This window comes from Borostomias antarcticus (assembly GCF_949987555.1).
Source record: "Borostomias antarcticus genome assembly, chromosome: 20".
Lineage (NCBI taxonomy): Eukaryota > Metazoa > Chordata > Actinopteri > Stomiiformes > Stomiidae > Borostomias > Borostomias antarcticus.
This window is the reverse complement of record NC_140253.1, coordinates 19,794,409-19,813,884: the sequence shown is the minus strand read 5'-3', so window position 1 is coordinate 19,813,884 and position 19,476 is coordinate 19,794,409. Positions and strand designations below refer to the sequence as shown.

The following is a 19,476-nucleotide window of genomic DNA, read 5'->3' as shown; positions in this document are numbered from 1 at the left end:
CTTCCGCTAGAGACCCGGCGCTCTCACCTCGTCGCGGGCGCTTAAACACGATTAGCCGGGGACGACAACCCCCCCCCCAGCGCCCCGCGGAACCACAGACCAGAAGACAGGCCGCTCGCTCTGCTCATCAGCGAACAGTAATCAGGGGTTGATGAAGTCAGGAGGGAGGTGACAGGTGGGGCTGGAGGAGGAGGAGGAGGAGGAGGAGGAGGGGGAGGAGGAGGACGAGGAGGTGGAGGAGGAGGACGAGGACGAGGAGGTGGAGGAGGAGGAGGAGGAGGAGGAGGGAAAGGCGGTCATTATGGCAGGTTGGAGCGTAGATGAGTGGAGGCAGAGGAGAAAGCCAAGTCAGAGACTGGCTGGGAGAAAAGGCCTTGAGCTCAAGCAGCCGCTGCCGGCCTGCTATTAATAGACCAGGAACAATCAGGCAAGACGAGGACTATTCAGCTCCTCCACGCATGAGGCCTCAGAGACGCGCGTCAACAGGGCCAGCAGTCAGGAAATGGGAGTATTTAGGCGTCTCCTTAATCAGAGAAAGGTCCTGGGTATTACGGTGCCTGTGCCCTGGCCCATCACGCTGCAGGGGTAACAGAACTGAAGGGGCTGTCATGGGAGAGAGCGTTTCAGAGCAGAGTCATCTGTGAACGGCGTCTCTCCAGAGAGGACCAGACGGCCTGGCTGGACACCCCCGGGGGTCAGCAGGTCCATGAGCGGCTGGGCCAGGCTGCTCGGTGTCCCTCCAACACCCCCCCCCCCCCCCATGTGGTGATTCGTCATAGCAGAGCTTTTCCCAGAAGGCTGTGTGTCGCCTTCCCTGGAGCGAACACGGCAAAACAGCTCATCTCTGGTCCAAACAGCACCTTAGATGATGGCTTAGATCAGGCCGGATCACCTCAGTCACAAGCAGGCGTCACTCACAACTGACCTTAGATCAGGCCGGATCACCTCAGTCACAACCAGGCGTCACTCACCACAACTGACCTTAGATCAGGCCGATCACCTCAGTCACAAGCAGGCGTCACTCACAACTGACCTTAGATCAGGCCGATCACCTCAGTCACAAGCAGGCGTCACTCACAACTGACCTTAGATCAGGCCGATCACCTCAGTCACAAGCAGGCGTCACTCACAACTGACCTTAGATCAGGCCGGATCACCTCAGTCACAAGCAGGCGTCACTCACAACTGACCTTAGATCAGGCCGGATCACCTCAGTCACAAGCAGGCGTCACTCACAACTGACCTTAGATCAGGCCGATCACCTCAGTCACAAGCAGGCGTCACTCACAACTGACCTTAGATCACCTCCCAGCTGTCAAGCTATGGGAGGTTTCTTTGTAACTGACAGAAATAGGCTCATCCAAAGTGACAATGGCAAGTCTCAAATATGAAAAAGTCAATCCTTCATGGGAAGGGACCACACACCCCTCCCCCTGACTCCTCCCCCTGACTCCTCCCCGACTCCTCCCCGACTCCTCCACTCCTCCCCCTGACTCCTCCACTCCTGACACTGATAAGTCTCGTCACACCACCACTAGCGAATGCGAAACAGGTGAACAGAACAGCGTCACTGAACCAGACCGAAGCAGTGACCTTGACTGCCCATGGAGCCGGGGGTTTCACATGTACCAGGAATCAAGCCCCGAGGATCAATCCCAGCACTCTCCTCTCCCGGGAGGAGAGATGGGGGTGAGAGGTTCTCCTGTTCATTATTTATGAATATTGCTTTTCAGCGCGTCAGCTGCCTGGGTATTGATCTGCGGCGTGGCCAGGGCCCGAGCTGCCGGAGAGAGCAGGGGTCCGGACCGCTCTGGACAGGAACCGGACGGGGAGCGACCCCCGACCCCCGACCCCCTCTGGGCTCCATCACAGTGTTAGGGAATCACATGCCTCGGGACAAGGTCCAGCCTAGCCACCCTGCACCCCCTAACGGGCCGCTCACACGCTTGCGTTTGATGCATTGACGGATGCCATTCACTTTCAATGGCTGCAGCCGAAAGGCATTCTGGTTCCGTTGTCCCGGTGCGTTGCGTTGCCTGCGTTGCTAGCGTCGAAAGTTGAGAAATGTTCAACTTTCAGATGCGTTGCTGGAGCTGCCGACCAATCAGATGTCTTGACGGAGAAAGATGTCATCGCAAGGCGGGATTAAACCTCAGGATACTGGCAGTGGAGGGAGGTAAGATAAGAACATTTTGTAAATATAGCCTACTAACAATGTTGTATTTTGTTGATTCTGCTTCCGTGTTGTAGGTAATGTTATTAATGTTAATGTATAGAGTTACGTGCCGGCACCAAGGAACACAACAGAAATAAATCTTTGACCTTTTTGTGTCTCCTTCACATTATTCTGATGCATGACTTGCACTATTACGTATTTTAACAACTGTCTAATAAACTAAACTGCTTTTCAATAAAACACCAAAACAGCCTAGTCACTGACAGAGGCAGCACCCAGAGCAGACCCTGGGTCAGTGAGGGCTGCTCTAAAGCACCTCGGATCTAATTACAAACACAAACCGTGTTAGAGCACACTCTGGACGATGGAGCCACTCTCAACCTGGATCCTCTCGCCCCCGAGGCCTTGGCTCCTCTCGAGAGAATAGGCTAGGTATAGTAAGAGTATAGGCTAGGTATAGTGAGAGTATAGGCTAGGTATAGTAAGAGTATAGGCTAGGTATAGTAAGAGTATAGGCTAGGTATAGTAAGAGTATAGGCTAGGTATAGTGAGAGTATAGGCTAGGTATAGTGAGAGTATAGGCTAGGTATAGTAAGAGTTTAGGCTAGGTATAGTGAGAGTATAGGCTAGGTATAGTGAGAGTATAGGCTAGGTATAGTAAGAGTATAGGCTAGGTATAGTAAGAGTATAGGCTAGGTATAGTAAGAGTATAGGCTAGGTATAGTAAGAGTATAGGCTAGGTATAGTAAGAGTATAGGCTAGGTATAGTAAGAGTATAGGCTAGGTATAGTAAGAGTATAGGCTAGGTATAGTGAGAGTATAGGCTAGGTATAGTGAGAGTATAGACTAGGTATAGTAAGAGTATAGGCTTGGTATAGTAAGAGTATAGGCTTGGTATAGTAAGAGTATAGGCTAGGTATAGTAAGAGTATAGGCTAGGTATAGTAAGAGTATAGGCTAGGTATAGTAAGAGTATAGGCTAGGTATAGTGAGAGTATAGGCTAGGTATAGTAAGAGTATAGGCTAGGTAATGTAAGAGTATAGGCTAGGTAATGTAAGAGTATAGGCTAGGTATAGTGAGAGTATAGGCTAGGTATAGTAAGAGTATAGGCTAGGTAATGTAAGAGTATAGGCTAGGTATAGTAAGAGTATAGGCTAGGTATAGTGAGAGTATAGGCTAGGTATAGTAAGAGTATAGGCTAGGTATAGTAAGAGTATAGGCTAGGTATAGTAAGAGTATAGGCTAGGTATAGTGAGAGTATAGGCTAGGTATAGTGAGAGTATAGGCTAGGTATAGTGAGAGTATAGACTAGGTATAGTAAGAGTATAGACTAGGTATAGTAAGAGTATAGGCTAAGAGTATAGGCTAGGTATAGTAAGAGTATAGGCTAGGTATAGTGAGAGTATAGGCTAGGTATAGTAAGAGTATAGGCTAGGTAATGTAAGAGTATAGGCTAGGTATAGTAAGAGTATAGGCTAGGTATAGTAAGAGTATAGGCTAGGTATAGTAAGAGTATAGGCTAGGTATAGTAAGAGTATAGGCTAGGTATAGTGAGAGTATAGGCTAGGTATAGTAAAAGTATAGGCTAAGTATAGTAAAAGTATAGGCTAGGTATAGTTAGATTATAGGCTAGGTATAGTAAGAGTATAGGCTAGGTATAGTGAGAGTATAGGCTAGGTATAGTAAGAGTTTAGGCTAGGTATAGTGAGAGTATAGGCTAGGTATAGTGAGAGTATAGGCTAGGTATAGTAAGAGTATAGGCTAGGTATAGTGAGAGTATAGGCTAGGTATAGTAAAAGTATAGGCTAAGTATAGTAAAAGTATAGGCTAGGTATAGTTAGAGTATAGGCTAGGTATAGTAAGAGTATAGGCTAGGTATAGTGAGAGTATAGGCTAGGTATAGTGAGAGTATAGGCTAGGTATAGTAAAAGTATAGGCTAGGTATAGTAAGAGTATAGGCTAGGTATAGTGAGAGTATAGGCTAGGTATAGTAAAAGTATAGGCTAGGTATAGTAGGGAAACTCATGGACAGTAGTTACACTGAATCCATGGATTTATCTGCTGACGGTCAGATGTTCCACAGATGCAGGTGCGGCGTAAGTGATTCAAGTGACTGTTAGCAAAAACTGACTGAGCAAAAACTGACTGACTGTTAGCAAACACTGACTGTTAGCAAAAACTCACTGTTAGCAAAAACTCACTGTTAGCAAACACTGACTGTTAGCAAAAACTCACTGTTAGCAAAAACTGACTGGCGCACACACAACATGAACAACAAACAAAATCAAAATTCATATTCATGAAGAAAATATCAGATTTCCACTCCATTACCACAGAGGAGCATGCGTCACGGGTGGGGGACCACATGTTTCAATCAATCAAAGCTTTATTTGTACAGCGCATTTCAGACACAGAGGCAACACAATGGGCTTTACAGTTTTTGCTCTACTTTTGCTCTATGCACTTTGATGTCTCTTTGTAAGGTCTTAATGTCGTATTTCGTAATGTCTACAGTGTCTTAATGTCTTATTTTGTAAACGTCTCCTGTCATATTGTTGTAATGTCTTACGGTCTTATGTCTTAAGTCATGTCTTGATGTCTGAGAGTGACGGGCACAGTGCATTTCATTGTATTTTATAAATACACATGACAAATAAAGCCTTGAACTTGAACAGAGAGCAATGGGAGGGTGGCCATACGTCCCACCCCTCTACGTCTCACCCCTACATATTCCAGAGGGAAGCAAAAAACCAGTATCACCCGGGGGCCAGATAAGTGAGCTGTAAAAATTTCTCCACCTGGCGTATTGTCCTGTGCTGCATCCCTGTGGACTGGTGGAGTGTGGGCGACTCACACAAGTCTAGGGATAAAGTTCGGCAAACGTCTGGTTTACAAAAAAGACGGCCACAAATCAAAAGGCTTTGCAAGGCTTTCCTCGCAAAACCAACAACTCTGCGTTCAATGACATGGCAAATACTACTGTCTGGTTTTTGACCATGATGTACACTCACAAACAGTACAGGAAAACCAGTACACTGCCAAGGGCACAACCACTGATCTAACTCAGCAAAATGAGTGAGGAGGAGGTCTCTGATGACACAGACACACATATGACTGAGGGGGGGGGGGTCTGGCTGGGTCGGAGGGGGGGGGGGGGGTCTGGCTGGGTCGGAGGGGGGGGGGGGGTCTGGCTGGGTCGGAGGGGGAGGGGGTCTGGCTGGGTCGGAGGGGGAGGGGGTCTGGCTGGGTCGGAGGGGGGGGGGGTCTGGCTGGGTCGGAGGGGGGGGGGGTCTGGCTGGGTCGGAGGGGGGGGGGGTCTGGCTGGGTCGGAGGGGGGGGGGGTCTGGCTGGGTCGGAGGGAGGGGGGGTCTGGCTGGGTCGGAGGGGGAGGGGGTCTGGCTGGGTCGGAGGGGGGGGGGGTCTGGCTGGGTCGGAGGGGGGGGGGGTCTGGCTGGGTCGGAGGGGGGGGGGGTCTGGCTGGGTCGGAGGGGGGGGGGGTCTGGCTGGGTCGGAGGGAGGGGGGGTCTGGCTGGGTCGGAGGGGGGGGGGGGGTCTGGCTGGGTCGGAGGGGGGGGGGGGTCTGGCTGGGTCGGAGAAGGGGGGGTCTGGCTTGGTCGGAGGGGGGGGGGGTCTGGCTGGGTCAGAGGGGGGGGGTCTGGCTGGGTCGGAGAAGGGGGGGTCTGGCTGGGTCGGAGAAGGGGGGGTCTGGCTGGGTCGGAGAAGGGGGGGTCTGGCTGGGTCGTTCCCTGATCGGTTGCCATTTTAATGGGCAGAAGTGGGAGTTAATAAACCCTCTGTGCTCATGACTGGTGGGGGGCCCTGGTCTTCCTGCATCTGTCCTCCCTGCTAAAGCATTACTGGGCGTAGTGACTCGTTAGCAGATGATTGCTTTACCATCTACCATCAACATCAACTGTGGGGTAGGGCCATTCATTAAATCGTCTACTGAATTGTGGATCTGTAACCTGGCCAACCAATTAACAGGGATACAAGAGGAGTGGGATTTGGTGGATTGATTCCGTTCCCCGTTCCTCCAGTCCCTCTGCCACTGGAGTTGAGAGTCCTCTGGAGAGAGACCAGGCTCTGGAGAGAGAGACCAGGCTCTGGAGAGAGACCAGGCCCTGGAGAGAGACCAGGCTCTGGAGAGAGACCAGGCTCTGGAGAGAGACCAGGCCCTGAAGAGAGACCAGGCTCTGGAGAGAGACCAGGCTCTGGAGAGAGACCAGGCCCTGGAGAGAGAGACCAGGCCCTGGAGAGAGAGACCAGGCCCTGGAGAGAGACCAGGCTCTGGAGAGAGACCAGGCTCTGGAGAGAGACCAGGCCCTGGAGAGAGAGACCAGGCCCTGGAGAGAGACCAGGCCCTGGAGAGAGAGACCAGGCCCTGGAGAGAGAGACCAGGCTCTGGAGAGAGACCAGGCTCTGGAGAGAGACCAGAGACCAGGCCCTGGAGAGAGACCAGGCCCTGGAGAGAGAGACCAGGCTCTGGAGAGAGACCAGGCCCTGGAGAGAGAGACCAGGCCCTGGAGAGAGAGACCAGGCTCTGGAGAGAGACCAGGCCCTGGAGAGAGACCAGGCTCTGGAGAGAGACCAGGCCCTGGAGAGAGACCAGGCTCTGGAGAGAGACCAGGCCCTGGAGAGAGACCAGGCTCTGGAGAGAGACCAGGCCCTGGAGAGAGACCAGGCCCTGAAGAGAGACCAGGCCCTGAAGAGAGACCAGGCTCTGGAGAGAGACCAGGCTCTGGAGAGAGACCAGGCCCTGGAGAGAGAGACCAGGCCCTGGAGAGAGAGAACAGGCCCTGGAGAGAGAACAGGCTCTGGAGAGAGAACAGGCTCTGGAGAGAGAGACCAGGCTCTGGAGAGAGAGACCAGGCTCTGGAGAGAGAGAACAGGCCCTGGAGACAGACCAGGCCCTGGAGAGAGAGACCAGGCCCTGGAGAGAGAGACCAGGCTCTGGAGAGAGAACAGGCTCTGGAGAGAGAGACCAGGCTCTGGAGAGAGACCAGGCCCTGGAGAGAGAACAGGCTCTGGAGAGAGAGACCAGGCTCTGGAGAGAGACCAGGCCCTGGAGAGAGACCAGGCCCTGGAGAGACCAGGCCCTGGAGAGAGACCAGGCTCTGGAGAGAGACCAGGCCCTGGAGAGACCAGGCCCTGGAGAGAGACCAGGCCCTGGAGAGAGACCAGGCTCTGGAGAGAGACCAGGCCCTGGAGAGAGACCAGGCCCTGGAGAGAGAGACCAGGTCCTGGAGAGAGAGACCAGGCTCTGGAGAGAGACCAGGCCCTGGAGAGAGAGAACAGGCTCTGGAGAGAGACCAGGCCCTGGAGAGAGACCAGGCTCTGGAGAGAGACCAGGCCCTGGAGAGAGACCAGGCTCTGGAGAGAGACCAGGCCCTGGAGAGAGAGACCAGGCCCTGGAGAGAGAGACCAGGCTCTGGAGAGAGACCAGGCCCTGGAGAGAGAGACCAGGCCCTGGAGAGAGAGACCAGGCCCTGGAGACAGACCAGGCCCTGGAGAGAGACCAGAGACCAGGCCCTGGAGAGAGAGACCAGGCCCTGGAGAGAGACCAGGCCCTGGAGAGAGAGACCAGGCCCTGGAGACAGACCAGGCCCTGGAGAGAGACCAGAGACCAGGCCCTGGAGAGAGACCAGGCCCTGGAGAGAGACCAGGCTCTGGAGAGAGAGACCAGGCCCTGGAGAGAGAGACCAGGCTCTGGAGAGAGACCAGGCTCTGGAGAGAGACCAGGCCCTGGAGAGAGAGACCAGGCCCTGGAGAGAGAGACCAGGCCCTGGAGACAGACCAGGCCCTGGAGAGAGACCAGAGACCAGGCCCTGGAGAGAGAGACCAGGCCCTGGAGAGAGACCAGGCCCTGGAGAGAGAGACCAGGCCCTGGAGAGAGACCAGGCCCTGGAGAGAGACCAGGCCCTGGAGACAGACCAGGCCCTGGAGAGAGACCAGGCCCTGGAGAGAGAGACCAGGCCCTGGAGACAGACCAGGCCCTGGAGAGAGACCAGAGACCAGGCCCTGGAGAGAGAGACCAGGCCCTGGAGAGAGACCAGGCCCTGGAGAGAGAGACCAGGCCCTGGAGACAGACCAGGCCCTGGAGAGAGACCAGAGACCAGGCCCTGGAGAGAGACCAGGCCCTGGAGAGAGACCAGGCTCTGGAGAGAGAGACCAGGCCCTGGAGAGAGAGACCAGGCCCTGGAGAGAGAGACCAGGCCCTGGAGACAGACCAGGCCCTGGAGAGAGACCAGAGACCAGGCCCTGGAGAGAGAGACCAGGCCCTGGAGAGAGACCAGGCCCTGGAGAGAGAGACCAGGCCCTGGAGAGAGACCAGGCCCTGGAGACAGACCAGGCCCTGGAGAGAGACCAGGCCCTGGAGAGAGAGACCAGGCCCTGGAGAGAGAGACCAGGCCCTGGAGAGAGAGACCAGGCCCTGGAGAGAGACCAGGCCCTGGAGAGAGACCAGGCCCTGGAGAGAGACCAGGCCCTGGAGAGAAGTCAGGACTAACAGGTTATGACGGCGCACATAATTGAAACCCTTATTTTACACCTGACAAGGCACAGGCAACCATTTTCATTAACTTACAGAAAATAGCAGAATTTCAAGACATCACATCTGTAAAAATAGGCCCATAATGGCCATAGCAGCTGGGAGCTTCCTTCAGTACACACTCACAAGGAGAAGCGTCCTTCAGTACACACTCACAAGGAGAAGCGTCCTTCAGTACACACTCACAAGGAGAAGCGTCCTTCAGTACACACTCACAAGGAGAAGCGTCCTTCAGTACACACTCACAAGGAGAAGCGTCCTTCAGTACACACTCACAAGGAAAAGCGTCCTTCAGTACACACTCACAAGGAGAAGCGTCCTTCAGTACACACTCACAAGGAGAAGCGTCCTTCAGTACACACTCACAAGGAGAAGCGTCCTTCAGTACACACTCACAAGGAGAAGCGTCCTTCAGTACACACTCACAAGGAGAAGCGTCCTTCAGTACACACTCACAAGGAGAAGCGTCCTTCAGTACACACTCACAAGGAGAAGCGTCCTTCAGTACACACTCACAAGGAGAAGCTGACTGATGGGCTAGGCTAACCCCAGCTCCCTGTAACTATGCTGGCAGAGAGGGCCTGTTTTCTCTGGCTAGGCTGCCCTCTAGTGGCCAACGACGGGAATATGCAACCCTGATGTTCACCAAATAACACCAACAAAGGTAGAAACAGGGCTTCCCTTTGCATTGGCAGTCATTGTCATTTCGGCCTTTACAAATCCACCATCGTTCCACCTCTAGTCAATATTTCATAGGGAAGTCTAATGGTCTAGTAACTCAATAATCCCTGAAAGATCGTTTAGGAGCACAGCACACATGTCGTCCCCCACTATTGATGCATCGCCCCGTTTGCGGTAACCAATCAATCAATCAATCAATCAACCAATCAATCAAAGCTTTATTTGTACCAAGCAGTGGAAGCAAGTGTAAGAATGTGGGATTAATCTGCAGGTCTCTGCTGATAACATGGTGAGATGGGTGATACTAGGCAAGCGCTCCCAGCAGATCAACCATGCTACTGGAAACACACAGACAAGAGGCTCCTTACATAGGAGAGGAACAGCTCCTTCCATAGGAGAGGAACAGCTCCTTCCATAGGAGAGGAACAGCTCCTTCCATAGGAGAGGAACAGCTCCTTCCATAGGAGAGAGAGGATCAGCTCCTTACATAGGAGAGGAACAGCTCCTTACATAGGAGAGGAACAGCTCCTTCCATAGGAGAGGATCAGCTCCTTACATAGGAGAGAGAGGATCAGCTCCTTACATAGGAGAGGAACAGCTCCTTACATAGGAGAGGAACATAGGAGAGGAACAGCTCCTTCCATAGGAGAGGAACAGCTCCTTACATAGGAGAGGAACAGCTCCTTCCATAGGAGAGGAACATAGGAGAGGAACAGCTCCTTCCATAGGAGAGGAACAGCTCCTTACATAGGAGAGGAACAGCTCCTTCCATAGGAGAGGAACAGCTCCTTACATAGGAGAGGAACAGCTCCTTCCATAGGAGAGGAACAGCTCCTTCCATAGGAGAGGAACAGCTCCTTACATAGGAGAGGAACAGCTCCTTCCATAGGAGAGGAACAGCTCCTTACATAGGAGAGGAACAGCTCCTTACATAGGAGGAACAGCTCCTTATATAGGAGGAACAGCTCCTTATATAGGAGAGGAACAGCTCCTTACATAGGAGGAACAGCTCCTTATATAGGAGAGGAACATAGGAGAGGAACAGCTCCTTACATAGGAGAGGAACAGCTCCTTCCATAGGAGAGGAACATAGGAGAGGAACAGCTCCTTACATAGGAGAGGAACATAGGAGAGGAACATAGGAGAGGAACAGCTCCTTCCATAGGAGAGGAACAGCTCCTTACATAGGAGAGGAACAGCTCCTTACATAGGAGAGGAACAGCTCCTTACATAGGAGAGGAACAGCTCCTTACATAGGAGAGGAACATAGGAGAGGAACATAGGAGAGGAACAGCTCCTTCCATAGGAGAGGAACAGCTCCTTACATAGGAGAGGAACATAGGAGAGGAACATAGGAGAGGAACAGCTCCTTCCATAGGAGAGGAACAGCTCCTTACATAGGAGAGGAACAGCTCCTTACATAGGAGAGGAACAGCTCCTTACATAGGAGAGGAACAGCTCCTTCCATAGGAGAGGAACAGCTCCTTCCATAGGAGAGGAACAGCTCCTTCCATAGGAGAGGAACAGCTCCTTCCATAGGAGAGGAACAGCTCCTTCCATAGGAGAGGAACAGCTCCTTCCATAGGAGAGGAACAGCTCCTTCCATAGGAGAGAGAGGATCAGCTCCTTACATAGGAGAGGAACAGCTCCTTATATAGGAGAGGAACAGCTCCTTACATAGGAGAGGAACATAGGAGAGGAACAGCTCCTTACATAGGAGAGGAACATAGGAGAGGAACAGCTCCTTACATAGGAGAGGAACAGCTCCTTACATAGGAGAGGAACATAGGAGAGGAACAGCTCCTTACATAGGAGAGGAACAGCTCCTTCCATAGGAGAGGAACAGCTCCTTCCATAGGAGAGGAACAGCTCCTTACATAGGAGAGGAACAGCTCCTTCCATAGGAGAGGAACAGCTCCTTACATAGGAGAGGAACAGCTCCTTACATAGGAGAGGAACAGCTCCTTACATAGGAGAGGAACAGCTCCTTCCATAGGAGAGGAACAGCTCCTTACATAGGAGAGGAACAGCTCCTTCCATAGGAGAGGAACACAGCAGAGTGCTCGGGGTGTCATGGCCGAGTCCAGTCACTGGAAGCCGTCCTCCTCTTCCTGGACGGGCCTTCCAAGAGCCAGCCTGTGAGGTCACCACTTCCTGCCTCCCCAGGAAGAGCGTAGGGTGGACACACACACATTCAATGCGTCTGGGGTTTCCTGTTTTCAACTGGGCTTCCGATGCATGAATGACTAGGTAGTATTAGGGCGGTAAGGCCTGGTCTCAGCGAGCGCGTGAGCCGCGCCTCCTACCAACAACACGCCAACCACCCCGTGTGTTGCTCAGCTAAGAGAACACATGCTACTTCACAGGCTGTGTGTCACATTTGACCCCTAAGAAAATACAGGTCACTAAAGAAGGAATGGATAATAAAATCAAAGATAGGCTGGACTGTTTCAAAGTCAAAGATGGTGAACAGTGATCGATGTAAGAATCAACACGCTGAACCTCATGTTCACAGGACCAACCCATAAGATTAATTGGTTAAATTCCTATTGACGGGTATTAGTCAATTAACCATTAACATCCCTATTAGTGACTTATTATCAGGGGCTTAAATACATTGAAAATGCCATGCTTGTAAATTTGACGGGCGCAGAATCGGATATACCAAGACCGATTGGCCGGTCAGAGGTCGTGGCCGATTGGCTGAAAAACGTCTGATTCCAGTTGATCGGTGCATCTCAAGGCTTTTGTACAACAACACAAAGCACTAGCATGCGCTCTCCCTCCAGGTCTCTATGCACTGTGCCTCTGCACAGGTGCAAACACAATCATGTTGTGCTCAGGCCTGAATGAAAAAGCACCGCTTTCAATACCCACAAGGCCGCACTTTCACCAGAACGGCCAAATCAGAGCGGGCGGCGTGCAGGCGGCGTGCTGGCGGCCGGCCGTCAAAGTGGGGCACATCAGCAGCTGGGTTTACCGCCCTCTAGTATACATGTGCACTGTCCTTTCTCTTCCCTTGCTGGTGAAAGGGCCTCAATTATTAACAGGGTGGGTGTGTGTGTGTGTGTGTGTGTGTGTGTGTGTGTGTGTGTGTGTGTGTGTGTGTGTGTGTGTGTGTGTGTGTGTGTGTTTGAGTGTGTGTGTGTGTGAGTGTATGTGTATGTGTGTGTGTGTGTGTTTGAGTGTGTGTGTGAGTGTATGTGTATGTGTGTGTGTGTGTGTGTGTGTGTGTGTGTGTGTGTGTGTGTGTGTGTGTGTGTGTGTGTGTGTGTGTGTGTGTGTGTGTGTGTGCTGAATCTCAGATCTCCCCAGGTGTGGCTGTGAAGGACATTTGACTTCCAGATTCTTCCTTTCCACATCTGCAGAATATTACGACAAATCAAATGAAACTTTATTTGTATGGCGCATCTCAGACACAGAGGAAACTAGAGGTTGAACGATAGTGGATTTGTAAAGGCCGATATAATAACGATAGTTTGGAGCAGGAAAAACGCTGCACAGCCAACGGCCAATATCAGAGCCCAGTTCAGCCGATAACAATAGTTCTATAAACGTCCTATTGGCGCCGATTAATCGGCAAAATCAATTAATCGGTCGACGACTAGAGGCAAAACAATGAGCTTTACAGAGAGCAAAGGGGGGGTGGACATAGATCCTACCACTACATTTTCCAGAGGAAAGCAAAGAAAACAGTTTCACCCGGATTAAAGAATAGTCAACACAGCTCTTCAGGGGAACTAAAAAACATTAAGCCATTCCCAAGAAATGACACTCTCTCACAAGTGCTACACCTCTTCCAGGAAGAATGGTGCACGCATCTCCATCCTGTCAAACACCCAGCGTTCAGGTGAGTGACTACGCTGCTGGCTTAACACTGTTTTTTTTAGTCTAGTTGAACCACATTTAAGAACTTGTTCTTAAATGCTTGCCTGGTTAAATAAAGGTTAAATAAAAAATAAAATATGAATGTGCAAGCGTTGTGACTAAGTGTTTCATGGGCGTTGTTGTCAAATAGGTCAAACGTTAGTCCACAGCGAGCACAGAGCGGTGAGAAGATGTTTGAGCGAGAGAGTTACAGTTTGAGCGAGAGAGTGTTTACACAGTAAGTTAAGAGAGACAGATTTTAGGTTAAGCATCAAACAAGACATTTGATTAATATCATCTATAACATATTTATGGGGGCATACAACCAGATTTACAAGCCTTTTTCACAATTAGGGACCTGGAGGCTGTGGCCTACATCACGCTCAGCACTGAAAAAAGGGTGTGTGTGTAAAATCCATCAAACTTAACTGAGTCCCTGAATCTCCCTCATCAGCTTCTGCTGCAGTAACAACCAACACCCAAAGAGACCAACACCCAAACAGACCAACACCCAAACACACACGCCTCTGAGTAATTTGGGGGTGTAATGAGGGAAATGGTTCTTCAGTGTGGATGGGGCGTTTAAATGGCCGGGTGCTCTGGTAGAGAAGACATGACCCACGCTGTGGGGCAATACTGGTCTGGGCCAGGCAGGGCTTCCTTTAGACACCAGTTCCAGGACGTCTCACTCTCTCCCCCACCCCCCCCCCCCTCTCTCTCCCTCCCTCTCTCTCCCTCCCCCTCCCCCTCCCTCCCTCTCCCTCTCTCTCCCTCTCGCTCCCTCTCTCCCTCTCCCTCTCTCACTCTCACTCTCACTCTCTCACTCTCTCTCTCCCTCTCTCTCTCTCTCTCTCAGGATGGCTGTGTCTGCTAGAACACGCTGACCAAGGCCAGAAGCTGGACTCCATTCTGAATCCCCCACTGTTATTCCCCCTCCAGACTCGGCTCCACAGGAGAAGCTCAGGGTTTTGGGGGCGGAAGGCGATACATGTTAAGGTGACTGGCTGGCTGGGAACTAGTCATCCCTTTAAGGACGCAGCATTGTGCAGACAGAGCTGCCGGCTATCGCTTTACCTTTAATTCCCCCGGTGAGCGCCGGAGATGAATAATTCAGACCGTCTGCAATACTGTCGTCTGGGAGCCAGAGACTTCCAGTCTCCCTCAGTCTGTAGAGACTCCCTCAGTCTGCAGAGACTCCCTCAGTCTGTAGAGACTCCCTCAGTCTGTAGACTCCCTCAGTCTGTAGAGACTCCCTCAGTCTGTAGAGACTCCCTCAGTCTGTAGACTCCCTCAGTCTGTAGAGACTCCCTCAGTCTGTAGACTCCCTCAGTCTGTAGAGACTCCCTCAGTCTGTAGACTCCCTCAGTCTGTAGAGACTCCCTCAGTCTGTAGACTCCCTCAGTCTGTAGAGACTCCCTCAGTCTGTAGAGACCCCCTCAGTCTGTAGACTCCCTCAGTCTGCAGAGACTCCCTCAGTCTGTAGAGACTCCCTCAGTCTGTAGACTCCCTCAGTCTGTAGAGACTCCCTCAGTCTGTAGACTCCCTCAGTCTGTAGAGACTCCCTCAGTCTGTAGAGACCCCCTCAGTCTGTAGACTCCCTCAGTCTGCAGAGACTCCCTCAGTCTGTAGAGACTCCCTCAGTCTGTAGACTCCCTCAGTCTGTAGAGACTCCCTCAGTCTGTAGAGACTCCCTCAGTCTGTAGAGACTCCCTCAGTCTGTAGACTCCCTCAGTCTGTAGAGACTCCCTCAGTCTGTAGAGACTCCCTCAGTCTGTAGACTCCCTCAGTCTGTAGAGACTCCCTCAGTCTGTAGACTCCCTCAGTCTGTAGAGACTCCCTCAGTCTGTAGACTCCCTCAGTCTGTAGAGACTCCCTCAGTCTGTAGACTCCCTCAGTCTGTAGAGACTCCCTCAGTCTGTAGACTCCCTCAGTCTGTAGAGACTCCCTCAGTCTGTAGACTCCCTCAGTCTGTAAACTCCCTCAGTCTGTAGAGACTCCCTCAGTCTGTAGAGACTCCCTCAGTCTGTAGAGACTCCCTCAGTCTGTAGAGACTCCCTCAGTCTGTAGAGACTCCCTCAGTCTGTAGACTCCCTCAGTCTGTAGAGACTCCCTCAGTCTGTAGAGACTCCCTCAGTATGTAGACTCCCTCAGTCTGTAGACTTCCCTCAGTCTGTAGAGACTCCCTCAGTCTGTAGAGACTCCCTCAGTCTGTAGAGACTCCCTCAGTCTGTAGAGACCCCCTCAGTCTGTAGAGACTCCCTCAGTCTGTAGAGACTCCCTCAGTATGTAGACTCCCTCAGTCTGTAGACTTCCCTCAGTCTGTAGAGACTCCCTCAGTCTGTAGAGACTCCCTCAGTCTGTAGAGACTCCCTCAGTCTGTAGACTTCCCTCAGTCTGTAGAGACTCCCTCAGTCTGTAGAGACTCCCTCAGTCTGTAGAGACTCCCTCAGTCTGTAGACTCCCTCAGTCTGTAGAGACTCCCTCAGTCTGTAGAGACTCCCTCAGTCTGTAGACTCCCTCAGTCTGCAGAGACTCCCTCAGTCTGTAGAGACTCCCTCAGTCTGTAGAGACTCCCTCAGTCTGTAGACTCCCCTCAGTCTGTAGAGACTCCCTCAGTCTGTAGAGACTCCCTCAGTCTGTAGAGACTCCCTCAGTCTGTAGAGACTCCCTCAGTCTGTAGAGACCCCCTCAGTCTGTAGAGACTCCCTCAGTCTGTAGACTCCCTCAGTCTGTAGAGACTCCCTCAGTCTGTAGAGACTCCCTCAGTCTGTAGAGACTCCCTCAGTCTGTAGACTCCCTCAGTCTGTAGAGACTCCCTCAGTCTGTAGAGACTCCCTCAGTCTGTAGAGACTCCCTCAGTCTGTAGAGACTCCCTCAGTCTGTAGACTCCCTCAGTCTGTAGAGACTCCCTCAGTCTGTAGAGACTCCCTCAGTCTGTAGACTCCCTCAGTCTGTAGAGACTCCCTCAGTCTGTAGAGACTCCCTCAGAACAGGCTTCCCTCAGGTGAGACACAATTCACTTTCTCTCCAACTCACACACACACACTCTCATGCTCTCACACACACACACTCTCATGCTCTCACACACACACACTCTCATGCTCTCACACACACACACTCTCATGCTCTCACACACACACACTCTCATGCTCTCACACACACACACTCTCATGCTCTCACACACACACACTCTCATGCTCTCACACACAGGTCCCCCCCCCTCACACAGGTCCCCCCTCCTCACACAGGTCCCCCCCCCTCACACAGCCCCCCCCCCCTCACACAGGCCCCCCCCCCTCACACAGGCCCCCCCCCTCACACAGGCCCCCCCCCCTCACACAGGTCCCACCTCCTCACACAGGTCCCCCCCCCCCTCACACAGCCCCCCCCCCCTCACACAGGCCCCCCCCCCTCACACAGGCCCCCCCCCCTCACACAGGTCCCCCCCCCCCTCACACAGGTCCTACCTCCCTCTCTCTCCCTCCCTCCCTCTCTCCCTCTCTCCCTCCATCTCTCTCAACCTCCCTCTCTCTATCCCTCCCTCTCTCTCTCTCTCAACCTCCCTCTTCTCTCTCTCCCTGTCCCTTTCTCCCTCTCTCTCTCCCTCCCTGTCCCTTTCTCCCTCTCTCTCTCCCTCCCTCCCTCTCTCTCTCAACCTCCCTCTTCTCTCTCCCTCCCTCTCTCTCTCTCTCATCACCCCTCTTTTTCATCCTGGTGGTGACACAAGGCCAGATCTTCCTGGAGGAGCAGCTTTGCTTGGATAAACTGTTCTTCACGTGGTTTGGGGGACGCTCAGAGGATGCAGCCACACCTCTCTCTCTCCCTCTCTCCCTCTCTCCCTCTCTCTCTCTCTCTCTCTCCCTCCCTCCCTCTCCCCCTCTCCTCTCTCTCTCTCTCTCTCTCTCCCTCTCTCTCTCCCTCCCCCTCTCTCCCTCCCCCTCTCTCCCTCCCTCTCCCTCCCCCTCCCTCTACCTCCCTCTCTCCCTCTCTCTCTCGTGGTTTGGGAGGACGCTCAGAGGATGCAGTCACACCACAAGCAGCAGAGGAACAAACATGGCAGAGAGCAGGAAGCCGTCCGGAAGTAAGGTCGCTGGCAGGGCCAGCCCAAACCACTGACTTCCTCATTCTGACATCATCAAGCAGCATCACACTCCAGGTTGTGCTGTCAGCGTCTCTTCAGTACATCAATAAATAGCAATAATAAGAACAGAAAGTTGGTGTCAAAAGAATTGGGATAGCAACAATAGGAGAAAGTCACAAATACTTGAATGTTGTGGCAGCCTGGAAACAATTTACCAATCATTTAGATCCGGTTGTGTGGGGATTCATTTAGATCTGGTTGTGTGAGGATTCATTTAGATCTGGTTGTGTGAGGATTCATTTAGATCCGGTTGTGTGAGGATTCATTTAGATCCGGTTGTGTGGGGATTCATTTAGATCCGGTTGTGTGAGGATTCATTTAGATCCGGTTATGTGAGGATTCATTTAGATCAGGTTGTGTGAGAATTCATTTAGATCCGGTTATGTGAGGATTCATTTAGATCCGGTTGTGTGAGGATTCATTTAAATCCGGTTATGTGAGGATTCATTTAGATCCGGTTATGTGAGGATTCATTTAGATCCGGTTATGTGAGGATTCATTTAGATCCGGTTATGTGAGGATTCATTTAGATCCGGTTGTGTGAGGATTCATTTAGATCCGGTTATGTGAGGATTAATTTAGATCTGGTTATGTGAGGATTCATTTAGATCCGGTTATGTGAGGATTCATTTAGATCCGGTTATGTGAGGATTCATTTAGATCCGGTTATGTGAGGATTCATTTAGATCCGGTTATGTGAGGATTCATTTAGATCCGGTTATGTGAGGATTCATTTAGATCCGGTTATGTGAGGATTCATTTAGATCAGGTTGTGTAGGGATTCATTTAGATCCGGTTATGTGAGGATTCATTTAGATCCGGTTATGTGAGGATTCATTTAGATCCGGTTATGTGAGGATTCATTTAGATCCGGTTGTGTGAGGATTCATTTAGATCCGGTTATGTGAGGATTCATTTAGATCCGGTTGTGTGGGGATTCATTTAGATCCGGTTATGTGAGGATTCATTTAGATCCGGTTATGTGAGGATTCATTTAGATCCGGTTGTGTGGGGATTCATTTAGATCCGGTTATGTGAGGATTCATTTAGATCCGGTTATGTGAGGATTCATTTAGATCCGGTTGTGTGGGGATTCATTTAGATCCGGTTATGTGAGGATTCATTTAGATCAGGTTGTGTAGGGATTCATTTAGATCCGGTTGTGTGGGGATTCATTTAGATCCGGTTATGTGAGGATTCATTTAGATCCGGTTATGTGAGGATTCATTTAGATCCGGTTGTGTGGGGATTCATTTAGATCCGGTTGTGTGGGGATTCATTTAGATCCGGTTGTGTGGGGATTCATTTAGATCCGGTTGTGTGGGGATTCATTTAGATCCGGTTGTGTGGGGATTCATTTAGATCCGGTTGTGTGGGGATTCATTTAGATCCGGTTGTGTGGGGATTCATTTAGATCCGGTTGTGTGGGGATTCATTTAGATCCGGTTGTGTGGGGATTCATTTAGATCCGGTTGTTGCATTTAGCCGACCTGAAAGGTGAACCACAGTTCCCACCTCCCCTCTGTTAGGTTGTTCAGAGGAGGGCGGGCTAACCTGTCTGAGACCAGCCTGTTAGGTTGTTCAGAGGCAGGAGGAGGGGGGATAACCTGTCTGAGACCAGCCTGTTAGGTTGTTCAGAGGAGGGCAGGCTAACCAGAGACCAGCCTGTTAGGTTGTTCAGAGGAGGGCAGGCTAACCAGAGACCAGCCTGTGTATCTGTCCGTGGTTCAGAGGAGGGCAGGCTAACCTGTGTGAGACCAGCCTGTTAGGGTGGCTAACCTGTGTGAGACCAGCCTGTTAGGGTGGCTAACCTGTGTGAGAGCAGCCTGTGTATCTGTCCGTGGTTCAGAGGAGGGAGGGTCATGAATACTGAGTGGTCAGACGGGCTCCATCACGCCCTCACAGCTTAGCGCTTCATTAAACAGCCCATCTCTACAGAGGAGCCAGAGGACAGACAGGGTGATCAGCTGCTATCAAATACCTGTCTGGTCCCTCACACACTGATGGGCCTGACAGACCACCACTATACCACCAGGGACCTAGCGTACGAGAAGCACCACACAC

At 51.8% G+C, this 19,476-nt stretch overlaps 1 protein-coding gene across 1 annotated transcript in view; it reads right to left on the bottom strand.

Annotated features, from left to right (window-relative positions):
* fbxw7 (F-box and WD repeat domain containing 7) overlaps positions 1 to 19,476 on the bottom strand; it is a 214,276-nt gene that overhangs the window by 188,236 nt on the left and 6,564 nt on the right.